The following is a 12033-nucleotide window of genomic DNA, read 5'->3' on the forward strand; positions in this document are numbered from 1 at the left end:
CAATCAAATTTCATGTCAGCTCAAACTGCCAATATTTTGCAGCTAGCTCCTCGAAAAATAAATATGCCCATTGTTGGTATAAATTCTGTAACATCTAGAGTCAATCAATGTGTACAAGCTAAAATTAAATCTATGAATAGCAATTATTCATTGAATTTGTCTTTTCTTGTGATCAACAAAATAACTGAAGATCTACCTCAGCAAAATATTGACACTTCTGACTGGCCCATTCATGAGAATGTAAAACTGGCTGACCCTCATTTCAATTTAGCTTCTCCTATCGATATTCTGATTGGAGGTAGTGTGTATTATGATATATTGATTCCCTTTCAGATTAAATTGGGACCTGGTAGGCCAATTTTACAGTCTACTAAATTTGGATTTATTTTAGGAGGTAGTTTGTGTTCTACCACGTCTGAAAAATATCTTTGCAACTTTGTTAAATGTGAAAACCAAACTTTGGATGAACAATTGGAAGCTTTTTGGAATGTTGAAGAATGCCATGTTAAGGAAAATGTCTACACCAAAGAAGAATTAGAGTGTGAAGAACATTTTGTTCAAACTTATAAAAGAGATCAAAATGGTTCCTTTGTGGTTAAGCTGCCATTTAAATCCAATGTAGGCAATTTAGGTAAATCTATTGACATTGCTATATCTCGTTTTTTTGCATTAGAACAGAGACTTTCAAAAAATGCTAAACTTAAAGAACATTATTTGTCATTTATGAAAGAATATGAGGATCTTGGGCACATGACTCAGATAAAACCTTGCACTAATGAAGATCAAGTTTTTAATCATTTTTATTTACCACATCATTGCATACTTAAAGAGTCATCATTGACAACAAAGTTAAGAGTTGTTTTTAATGCGTCTTCAAAATCTAGTTCTAAATTGTGTTTGAATGATACCCTCAAAGCAGGTCCGTGTATTCAAGAACCCCTTTTTTGGATTCTTTTACGTTTTAGAGTTCATGCGATTGTTTTTACAGCTGACATTGCTAAAATGTATCGCTGCATTTTGATTGATAAATCACAGCATGACTATCAAAGGATAGTTTATAGATCTGACCCATCTGAGGAAATACGACACTATCATTTGAATACTGTCACTTATGGTACTGGTCCTGCTAGTTTTTTGGCAACACGTTGTCTGAAACAGTTATCTTTAGACAATAAGACTGTCTTTCCTGAAGCTTCACGTTCCATCATGGAAGATTTTTATATGGACGATTGGCTAGCTGGAAGTGATGACATTGAGACTGCTTTGACTCTTATTAAAGATACGTGTAATATTTTGTCTGGCGCTAATTTTCATCTTCGTCAGTGGACTTCTAATGATCCTAGAGTCCTAGATTATTTGGGAAAAACCAACAATTGTACTGGCACTCAGTATTTTGTCAAAAATGAACAGGAGAACAAAACTCTTGGAATTTTCTGGAACTGTTCATCCGATGAATTTCGCTATTCCGTTGTTATTAATGAACATATTTCTAAGTTTAGTAAACGTATTATTTTGTCGATTATCAGTCAAATTTTCGACATTTTAGGCCTTTTAGGACCTGTTATTATCAAGGCTAAAATAATAATGCAACAGTTATGGTTGTCTAAAGTAGATTGGGACAGCCCGTTGCCTGAACATTTGTTGCAAATGTGGTTAAATTTTTATACTCAACTACCTCAATTAAATGAAGTAAAGATTTTACGTCCTCTGAAAGGTACAAATGTTGATTGGATTGAAATCCATTGTTTTGCAGATGCATCAATCTTGGGTTATGGAGCTGCTTTATATATACGTTCAAGCAATTCATGTGGCAAAATTGTTGTGCAGTTAGCATGTGCAAAATCTCGTGTAGCCCCAATCAAGTCATTAATCTTGCCTAGGTTGGAACTGTGTGCTTGTGTTTTGGCAGTTCAGTTGTGTCATACAGCCTCGTCAGCAATGAAGTTGAATGTTCGAAACATCTTTTACTGGACTGATTCACAAATTGTTTTGGCGTGGTTAGCACGCGAACCTAGTTCTTTAAAGACATTTGTATCAAATAGGGTTTCAAAAATCCAAAGTATGTCTAATCTTTCTCAATGGTCTTATGTCCCTAGCAAGGAGAACCCAGCTGATTTAATATCGCGCGGTCTTAATCCCTCTGAGATTGTGGGTAATTCTTTCTGGTTTTCCGGACCTAGCTGGTTGTCTCTGGACAATCAATTTTGGCCAGAAAAAATTTGTATTAATGAATCAAAAGATTTTAATGATTTACCTGAAGTTAAAGTTAGTACTTTTGCTTGTTTAAATAAATCTGACCCAAACGAAGCACAATTATTCTTGTGTAAGTATTCTTCCTATCGAAAATTATTAGCGGTTACTGCATATATAGTTCGTTTTAAAAATAATGCTTTATCGCCTAAACACTGTAGAAATTTGGGACCTATCACCATAGAAGAATCCGAGAAGGCTTTAATTCTGATGGTGAAGTTAGTTCAAGGTAAAGCTTTTGAAGCGGAAATGTCTGCCCTTCAACACTCAAAACCAATATCCACTAAGAGTGTCGTATTACCTTTAAACCCTATGTTGGACAAAAATGGATTGCTCTTGGTGGGAGGAAGGCTAGGTAATTCAAGTTTAGATTTTAACGCTAAACACCCAATAATATTGCCTTCCGATCATCACTTCACAAAGTTGCTTATCATGCATGAACATTTAAAAAATTTGCATGCAGGTCCACAACTTCTCCTATCTACGTTAAGATTACGATTTTGGCCTCTCAGAGGACGAAGTACGGTGAGAAATGTTTTAAGAAAGTGTTTAATATGTTTTAAAGTTTCGCCTACTAAGTTTTTCCAAAAAATGTCAGATTTGCCTGCATCACGGGTAACTCGTACTTCTCGTCCATTCGTAGTTTGTGGAGTAGACTATGCTGGCCCTTATAATATTAAAGATAGTAAATTTAGAAACAAGAAATTCATTAAGGCTTACATTTGTATTTTTGTATGTTTCAATACGAAGGCTGTGCATATTGAGGTCGTTTCCGAACTATCTAAAGAAGGGTTTTTGAATGCATTCAAACGGTTTGTAAGTAGGCGTGGTCTATGCTCTCACATTTACTCGGACTGTGGATCTAACTTTATTGCGGCTGAGAAATCTCTTTTTAATTTTGCCAATTGTGCTAAAGACAGCAAATTTATGAATTTTTTGTTAGAAAATCAAATAAAATGGCATTTTTCTCCACCTCGCTCACCACACTTTGGCGGGCTTTGGGAAGCCGCTGTACGTTTAGCTAAGTACCACTTAAAAAGGATCATGCAAAATTTAACGTTTACTTATGAAGATTTCTACACCATTTGTGTGCAAGTTGAATCGGTCTTGAATTCCCGTCCTTATATCTCCTTACGGAGGAACCCGACGATTTCGAGGTCCTCACCCCAGGACATTTTTTGATCGGGGATTCCTTAAAATCTATTCCTGAGATGCCACTATGGGATAAGAAAATTAGTTGCGTGTCCCGTTATAAACACATGCAGTTTATAATGCAGCAGTTTTGGGACCATTGGTCTAGTGATTACCTGCACAATTTACAACGAAGAAGTAAATGGCATACATCTCAAGAAAACATTACCATAGGAGATCTAGTTTTACTTCATGATGATGGGTTACCTTCCATGAATTGGAGAATCGGGAGAATAGCGGAAACTTTCCCTGGAAGGGATGGTTTGGTACGTGTAGTAGCAGTCAAAACAAAGGATGGGGTATACCGGCGTTCGAAATTGTCCCTCTTACCTACGGAAACCGAAGCTAAGAACGTTTGAAAGGTGGACCTTTCAACGGTGGCGGCATGTCCAATCTAGTGAGTCGTCTAATGTCCGCGAATACTATAGCGGGCGTTTTGTTGTGCGTTGGCTTGTTGCCCGGGAGTTGGCAATACTGCCGAACGACACATGACTGACAAGTGACATCGACAGTTTTGTTTTTTTTGTTGGTGCGTTGGCACCAAGGTTTTTTACCTCGGTTTTTTTTAGTAGTTGACAGCCAATTTTTGGTCTTTGTTAAAATTAATGAAAAATTAATGTATATATATCTGTATATATCTTTGTATTACATATCATAAAAGTTCCAACTGCTTTTCAATCATTCCAGCGGACCGTTTATTTCAATAGCGAAAGACTCCGCTACCCCACAACATCTGCTAGGTACTATAGAGGCTCTAGTCCTAATTTTGTTGGTTTTTCGGAGTCGGGAAACGGATTTTAGCACCAATCGAGCCAAGAAGCGGCTCGGTTGGGCGATATGTAACCATATATAGTTTTAGTCTGACATTTTCAAATTTTGTGAAAGTTGAGTTAGAAATGACTGGTTCAGTTAGTACGCTACTAGTAGACACCGGAGCTGACATATCAATTTTTAAACGTTTATCAGTAAATCCTGATCAAATAGTTGATTTTTCTCGAGCCACTAGCATCAAAGGTATCACAGAATATATCATCAAAGGTATCACAGAAATCAGTCTCGATAAATTTAACATTTTCAACATAGAAACGGAAAATCAAGATAGACATTTTCAACTCTTAAAAGAACTTAATCAAGATGTCCCAGACTTTGTTAAAAAAGAACTGCTACAACTTTGCGAAGATTATTCAGACGTTTTTGGATTAGAAACAGATAAATTAACATTTAACAACTTTTACACACAAAAATTAAAAGTTATTGACAAAAATCCTATTTATATTAAAAATTATAGAGCTCCCAGAGCACTTAAAGATGAAACAAATCGACAAGTTGAAAAATTGTTACATAATAATATAATCGAACCATCTTGCTCAGCATACAATAGTCCGGTTCTATTGGTTCCTAAAAAATCGCAAACTGATCAGAAAGCGTGGAGATTATGTATTGACTTTAGAGCTGTAAATAAGGTACTTATAGGAGACAAGTTTCCGATTAATCGTATAGACGATATTTTAGATCAACTTGGTAGAGCAAAGTGGTTCTCAGTAGTCGATTTGTTATCAGGATTCCATCAGATACCTTTAGATGAAGAATCGCGAGATTTGACTTCATTTAGCATCGATAAGGGTTCATATCGATTTACCAGATTGCCTTTTGGACTTTCAGTCAGTCCCAACAGTTTTCAAAGAATGATGGGTATTGCTTTTGCCGGAATAACTCCAGAAAAAGCTTTTTTATATATGGACGATTTAATAGTAATAGGCTGTTCAGAAAAACATCATTTGAATAATCTAAAAAGCGTTTTTGAAACTTGCAGAAAGTACAATTTGAAATTAAATCCCAAGAAATGCGAAAGTTCATTTAACCGTTTAAAGCAAGCACTAATTAGTCCTCGCATTTTGCAATATCCGGATTTCTCAAAACAGTTTATTTTAGTTACTGACGCATCCCAACTTGCTTGTGGTGCAGTTCTTTCACAAAATTTTAATGGTCAGGAACTACCTATAGCTTATGCATCTCGTATGTTTACAAAAGGCGAGTCTCACAAACCACCTATTCTTAAAGAACTCACAGCTATTCACTGGGCAATAAAGTACTTTCGTTGTTATTTATATGGACAAAAATTTTTAGTAAAAACAGACCATAGACCTCTTGTTTAATTATTCTCTATGAAAGACCCGTCGTCCAAATTAACCAGAATACGATTGGATTTAGAAGACTTTGACTTTGATATAGAATATATAAAAGGAACAGATAATGTAGGCGCAGACGCCTTATCTCGAATAAATATTTCGGATTTGCAGGAAATCAGAAACACGGCTCAAATATTAGCAATTACCAGATCAATGACTAAGACAAACCAAAATTTTAATAAACACACTACTACTGGGGATAAACAATTATCACGTACTGAAGAACCTCAGATTTATGAAGCCCTTAATAATTATAATGTATTGAAAGAACAGACAGTTGAAAAGAGAAAACGAATTAGAGAGAGATGGACTCTTCCTACCAAAGTTTAATTGACAAGCGACTGATATCGGCTTTGGCCGTTGAATATCAGGAGTTTTATTGGTTGTTTATTCAAGTTGTTGAAAAACGTTGCCGTATCTCAGACCACATCAAATATTTGTTTTGAAACATCGGTTTAAAGTTAATAATAGTGTAACGTAGTAATTACACTATGTTCCGTACCTGCATTTGCTTCGGTCTCCCCCAATACCAGACTTATGTAAACAAGATCGGCGAATTGGGGTCATGATGTGGGTATAAATACAGCTTCAAAGCACGTACTAATCACGGAACTCTGGGGTCTTCCCCAGAGGGAAGTCACTGACTGATCTCTGGGATAGTCTGGATTCACCATCTGTGTAGCTTTTAGTGGAGCAGGTGGTAACCAAGTGCAAGCACCCGGGAATCAGCCTGTTAAAGGAAATAGCACGGGCGAGCAGCATTAGTTGCCGTACCGGCTTATCTCCCCTTAACAATACCATAGCGTTTTATTCGGGGTGGTGAATGCCCTGGGACGCTAGTCTAGGGTTCTATTCACCCCCGGTAAGCGTGCGCCCTCCGCGAACCTCTACAAACATTCCCACAGACACACCCACCGCACATCATGATCCTCGCCATCTTGGCAATCTGGGAGTAAGACCATTGTATCAATCATCATGAATAAAAGTGGATTACCGGTACACCTGTGGTTTCCTTCCTCTGAGCTACCCCTTAACGTGACAGTACTAGAATAGTGTAACACACCATTTCATCATAAATTACCAATTTAGGATTCTTTTTCAATGTAAGAATCAAATGTTAAGAAATATGGATTTTTACGTAGGTATTACCTTACGAAAATATAAACAGTTTCATTTGGAAGAATCATCAATTGTTTGAACATGAATCACAAATTTATTACTTATACTTCTTCTACCACCAAGTGGTTTTCGGAACAATCTTGCTAAATATTTCCAAAGTTAGCAAAACTGGAAACTACATTATCCAAGTACAAGTGTTAAAAATAATATTTGACTTCAAATTCAATTAAAGGCGGGATACTATAAATAAGTTGGACCAACCCGTCGTCCGGCTTCACAGAACAGCGTTGCCAGTGTCATTGTAAAGTACGTAATTCTGAACTTTCTTACTCAAAATACATCAAAGCAAAAAAATATCGAGATCTCATATTGTCTGATGTGGTCAAAAACTGTTAACCTTTCTGGTAAATTAACAAGACAAATCTTGATACTACGTAGTAATCCAGTATCAATAAATTTTCTGTATTAGCTTTTATCTCTCATACGTGGTAGAACTTTTATTTGCGCAGGACTGGCAACGCGGGACAACCGGCGCAAGCGCATTAGCAGATCATCTCGGTCTTTGTGTTTCAACCTTGATTTTGCTCGACGCAAGAGACACGATTTTAGTTTCAGAATAGGCCGCCATTCCGCCATTGTGGAATTCTAAATGCTGCTTGAAAGTTGGTGCTGTTTTTTTAAGTGGAATCTTATGTTTGAAGTGCTAAATTGCATCACAAAAAGTAAGTAAAAAACTTAATTATTATTTATTAGGCAATATTTTAGTACATTATTACTTTTGTTGATACTCATATGGTATATTCTTTAGATATAACCACATGGTTTCTATCCAAAAAGCCTGGATTTACTCTACTGTTTTACTAGTTTATTCTCAATTGGTATGATTAATAGTATCTCTTTATTTTTTTTGCCGAATTTCTGTGTTTTTAGTAAGTACTAAAATTACTACTAACTTAAATTTTTTTACTTTATTTCTTTGGTGTCAAATAGTAACAAAATTAATTAACACAGTTAATGCAAATCCATCATCTTTTAAATGTTTTTTATTACATTTACAGACAAAAACAAAATGCAATGCGTAATTTTAATTTTAAGCTTATATAGTTGGATTTTTACCTTTTGAGAAGGGCTCTTTTTACATCTTTGTTTCTCACATATCAAACATATGAAATAAACAATTTTAGCAAAAAAGGCACGTTATTAATTTTGTCATCCTGTCAAATTAAAAACGTTGACATTTACTGTCACTTTGATATAAATAAATACCAAAGGTATAAAAATGCTGCGCTACAATGAGCAAGCCCAAATGCTAATTCTAGATGTGCTGCTTTTTTTGGAGTACGAAAAGAAACAATTTCCAGATGTTATCCCAATTGATTGTACCAATGTGTATGATAGAGCATCACAGGCTTTAAAAGTGAGTACTGCTACCCTATGCTGAATGAAAAAGGCTGGAATTCCAGCTGACGGCTCAGTCAGCTGAGCCGTCGGTCAGTGTCGGTCAGGTAAGTTAAATGTCGGTCAGTAAAACCAAAATAACCGCTTTTATGAAAAACAAAGAAGTTAGTAATGTTGGTATGTCAAATTACTATTTTCGCTTTATTGTGCAAAGCACAATAACACAACACAAAATCAATGAACATTAATAATATATTATGTTATTAGGAGTAGAAGAGATCTTTAAGTGAGTGCAAGCACACCTATTCACTGAATGAATGATGATTAAACTGAAACTCTCATGATGATGTGATTTTCAAGGCACTTGTTCATCAGTCACTTCCAAAAACACTAATTTTTCAAAGCATTTGTAGGTTAAAATTTATGATCTAATTCTAGACATGCGTGTTTTTTCACCTGCTTGACGTCATTCTCAAAGGGTAAAAATTTGACTATAGGTATTTTTCTGTAATAAACTTTTCAAGGTTATGTTGTATTAGCAGTTGTTGTTTAGCTTTTAGAACAATTCTATATGATAGAACGAACCTCAAAATTTGTAAAAGTAAAAATTAAAATAAAAGAATTGAAGAGTTTTTGGGGTAGGTATAGGTATTCATTTTTTTTCACATCAGGGGTATTTGAAATATTTTGAGTGTTTTATTCTTTTTGCTCATACAGTTTTTTTTTTGGTGTATGAATTATCCGTCATTTCATTTATTTTAGAGACTGCGTCCTAAAGAGAAGTAGTTGAACCTTTTGGATTGAACAGAGCACATTCTCCATTTAATTGTAGGTTGTAGTTAAATAAGCTAGTATTGTAAACTTTGCTTATCTGATTAGATAATGAGTAAAGTGATTTCGAAGCGTCATCTTCGACGAAAAACAGCTTTGTCTGTAAGAAAAACATATCATGAAATGTCTCTCACGCTATATGAAAATTTAAACAATAGCACTAATAGTTTATATGAAAACGAAATATTTAATTAAAATAAAAAGTAAACTGTACTAATGACAATTTATATATTTCATCGCCAAAGAACTACCAGTTTTTTGAAAATGCTGAAGAAAAGTCCAGCAAAAACTTGAGTTTAAATGCTGATTATGCGACAATACCACCGTACCCATCACCATTTTCACAAATAAATAACGGTTCTTTTAGTCATACCTTGGACTTTACTTCAGAAGAAAATGAATTCAAACAGAAATTAAAATTATGGGCTATTAGTAATGGTGTGACACATCGATGCTTAAATGAACTTATTGCCTTAATTAAGTCAAAATATCCATTTTTAAAAAATGATGCCAGGACCCTTCTTGAAACTCCTAGAAATATGAATGGCACAGTTAAATTAAATAACGGCGAATTAGTATATTTTGGTATGACAAGAAATTTAATAAAGCAACTTACTACACTTCCAGAAAAAGATTTTACAGAATGTCATAAACTTTACCCTCTAGAAGCCCTCTAGCCCATTAATGTAGATGGAATACCAATTTATAAAAGTAGTGCTATAGAATTGTGGCCTATATTACTGCATTACAAAACTTTCAAAAACCATATTAATGTTATTGCACTTTTTTGTGGTACTGGAAAGCCTAATCCTTTAGAGACATTTTTGAAGCCGTTTATAAACGAGATTAAGATACTAACAAATAAAGGATTAATCGTTAAAAATAAATCTTTTAAAGTCATTTAGAAGCATTTTGTTGCGACGCACCGGCGAGAGCATACCTTAAACAAATTATAGGACATAATGGAATACAAGGTTGAAATTACCGCTGTGAAATTACCAGCGTATATTGCAAATCTAACAAGAAACGATATTATCCCATTAACTTTAATGCTTCTATGAGGTCCGATAACAATTTTTTAGTGATTGAAAACATTCCTAATACTCATATTAAAGCTCACTCTCCATTGACTGAACTTGATATAGGATTGGTAACAAATTTTGTGCTAGATCCCATGCATATGATTTATTTAGGAGATATGAAAAGATTGATAAATTATTGGCTAGAAGGTGAACGTCGATTTAAATTATCAAAGTCGACTGTCGCTGACATAAATGTCAAAATATCTTCTATAAAAAAATATATTCCATGCGAATTTGGAAGAAAAATTAGAACATTTAAAGATATTAAACGTTGGAAGGCTGTGGAGTTTCGTTTCTTTCTACTTTATTGCGGAGTTGTTGTTCTGCAAAGTAATGTTAGTTCTACGATTTACAAACATTTTTTATTGTTACATGTTGCAATTTATATATTATGTAACAATAATTTGATCAAAACGTACTTGCATGTATCAAGAAAATGTATTAAAAAATTTGTTACTAAAAGCGAAACGGTTTACGATAAATTCTTTGTTGTATATAATATACATTCTTTACTTCACATATGTGATGATGTTCAACAATATGGTTCATTAGAAGATTACAGTTGCTTTCGTTTTGAAAATCACTTAGGCAAAATAAAGAGAAGTATTAGAGGAAAAAAATTACCTCTGGCTCAAGTTCACCACAGAATAGTTGAATTTTCAAAAATTATTAACAATACTCCCCAATATAAATCACGAAGTTTTTACATTCCTTGTGGAATTACAAATAAAAGTAACACAGCAAATTAATTATTGGCTCAAAATTTACTATTACCAACAGAATACCAGATAACGTTGTATTGGTAAAAGAAAAAAATTTTGTTATAAAAAAAATTTGCATGATGAAGGGTGTATACAAATGCATTCGACAATATTTCAGATACAAAGAAAACTTTTACACCTATCCTGTTTTGTCGTCAGCCTTAGGTATTTATTACGTCAGTGGAGTTTGTCCATATGACATAATACTGACAAACGATATAATACATAAATTTATATCTTTTCCAGAGAAGAATGGTTTTGTTGTTATTCCCATCGCACATTTATAGTTTATATAGGGTAAAAGGTGTGTCAGGCCAAACTTAGTTTTTTTTAAATTAATTTTTTTAATTTTTTAAAACCATCTCTGATTGAACTATTGAATAGAGCATGTCAAGACGATTTCAGTCTATATATCCAGATATCCAGCTTTGTTGGGTTGAAGTATTGAATACTATTGTCAAAAAACTTAAATAAAATTCGAATTTGATTTTAAACAATTTCATACAATATTAATTAATTCCTTATTTATGTTTTTTGAGGAAAGTGTTAAAGACCTCAACTATCTTCTGAAGACTGAAATCGCCTTGACGGGCTCAATTTTACTCAACAGTTGAGTAATATCCCAGCTAGCAGAAGCACGTTATAATGACGTCAATATCTGGTGATTAGTCGTCATAAGACGTCATTTGACCGAAAGACGACGTGATATTCACGTTTCGTAAATGACGTCATAACGTCGATTAACATACGACGACATAATGACGTTGGTGATAAAATGATCATTACGTCCATTGTGGTTTTTGTGAGTTTTACATATATAATAGGTCGTTTTGTAGCGATTACCGTTACTTGCAATATTCAAGAATGTGTTACTGTTATCCTAAAAATAATTTTCATGAATACTTTTTTTTTAAACCTGAAAAAATAATTGTTTATATAGTATTCATCCCATTGGAACACCAAGTCCTCTCATACGTATGTAAATGGTAAAATTAAGAAACACATGTATTTAAATTCGTATGTTTTTTATTGTTAATAGCTTAACATTTGCTGTAACAATACTTATTTAAATCTGGCGCCATTAATTAACCGGTAACGGGCAGCGCCGCAGCACCTACCGCTACCACAGCCGTTCTCCGGCCGCCATCCGGCAGTGTTGCCAAAGTTATAGTTGTAAACATTGTAACATATTTACTATCTGTTTTTAAATGT

Source organism: Ips typographus, linkage group LG14 (genome assembly GCF_016097725.1).
Source record: "Ips typographus isolate SLU linkage group LG14, UJ_Ityp_2.0, whole genome shotgun sequence".
NCBI lineage: Eukaryota > Metazoa > Arthropoda > Insecta > Coleoptera > Curculionidae > Ips > Ips typographus.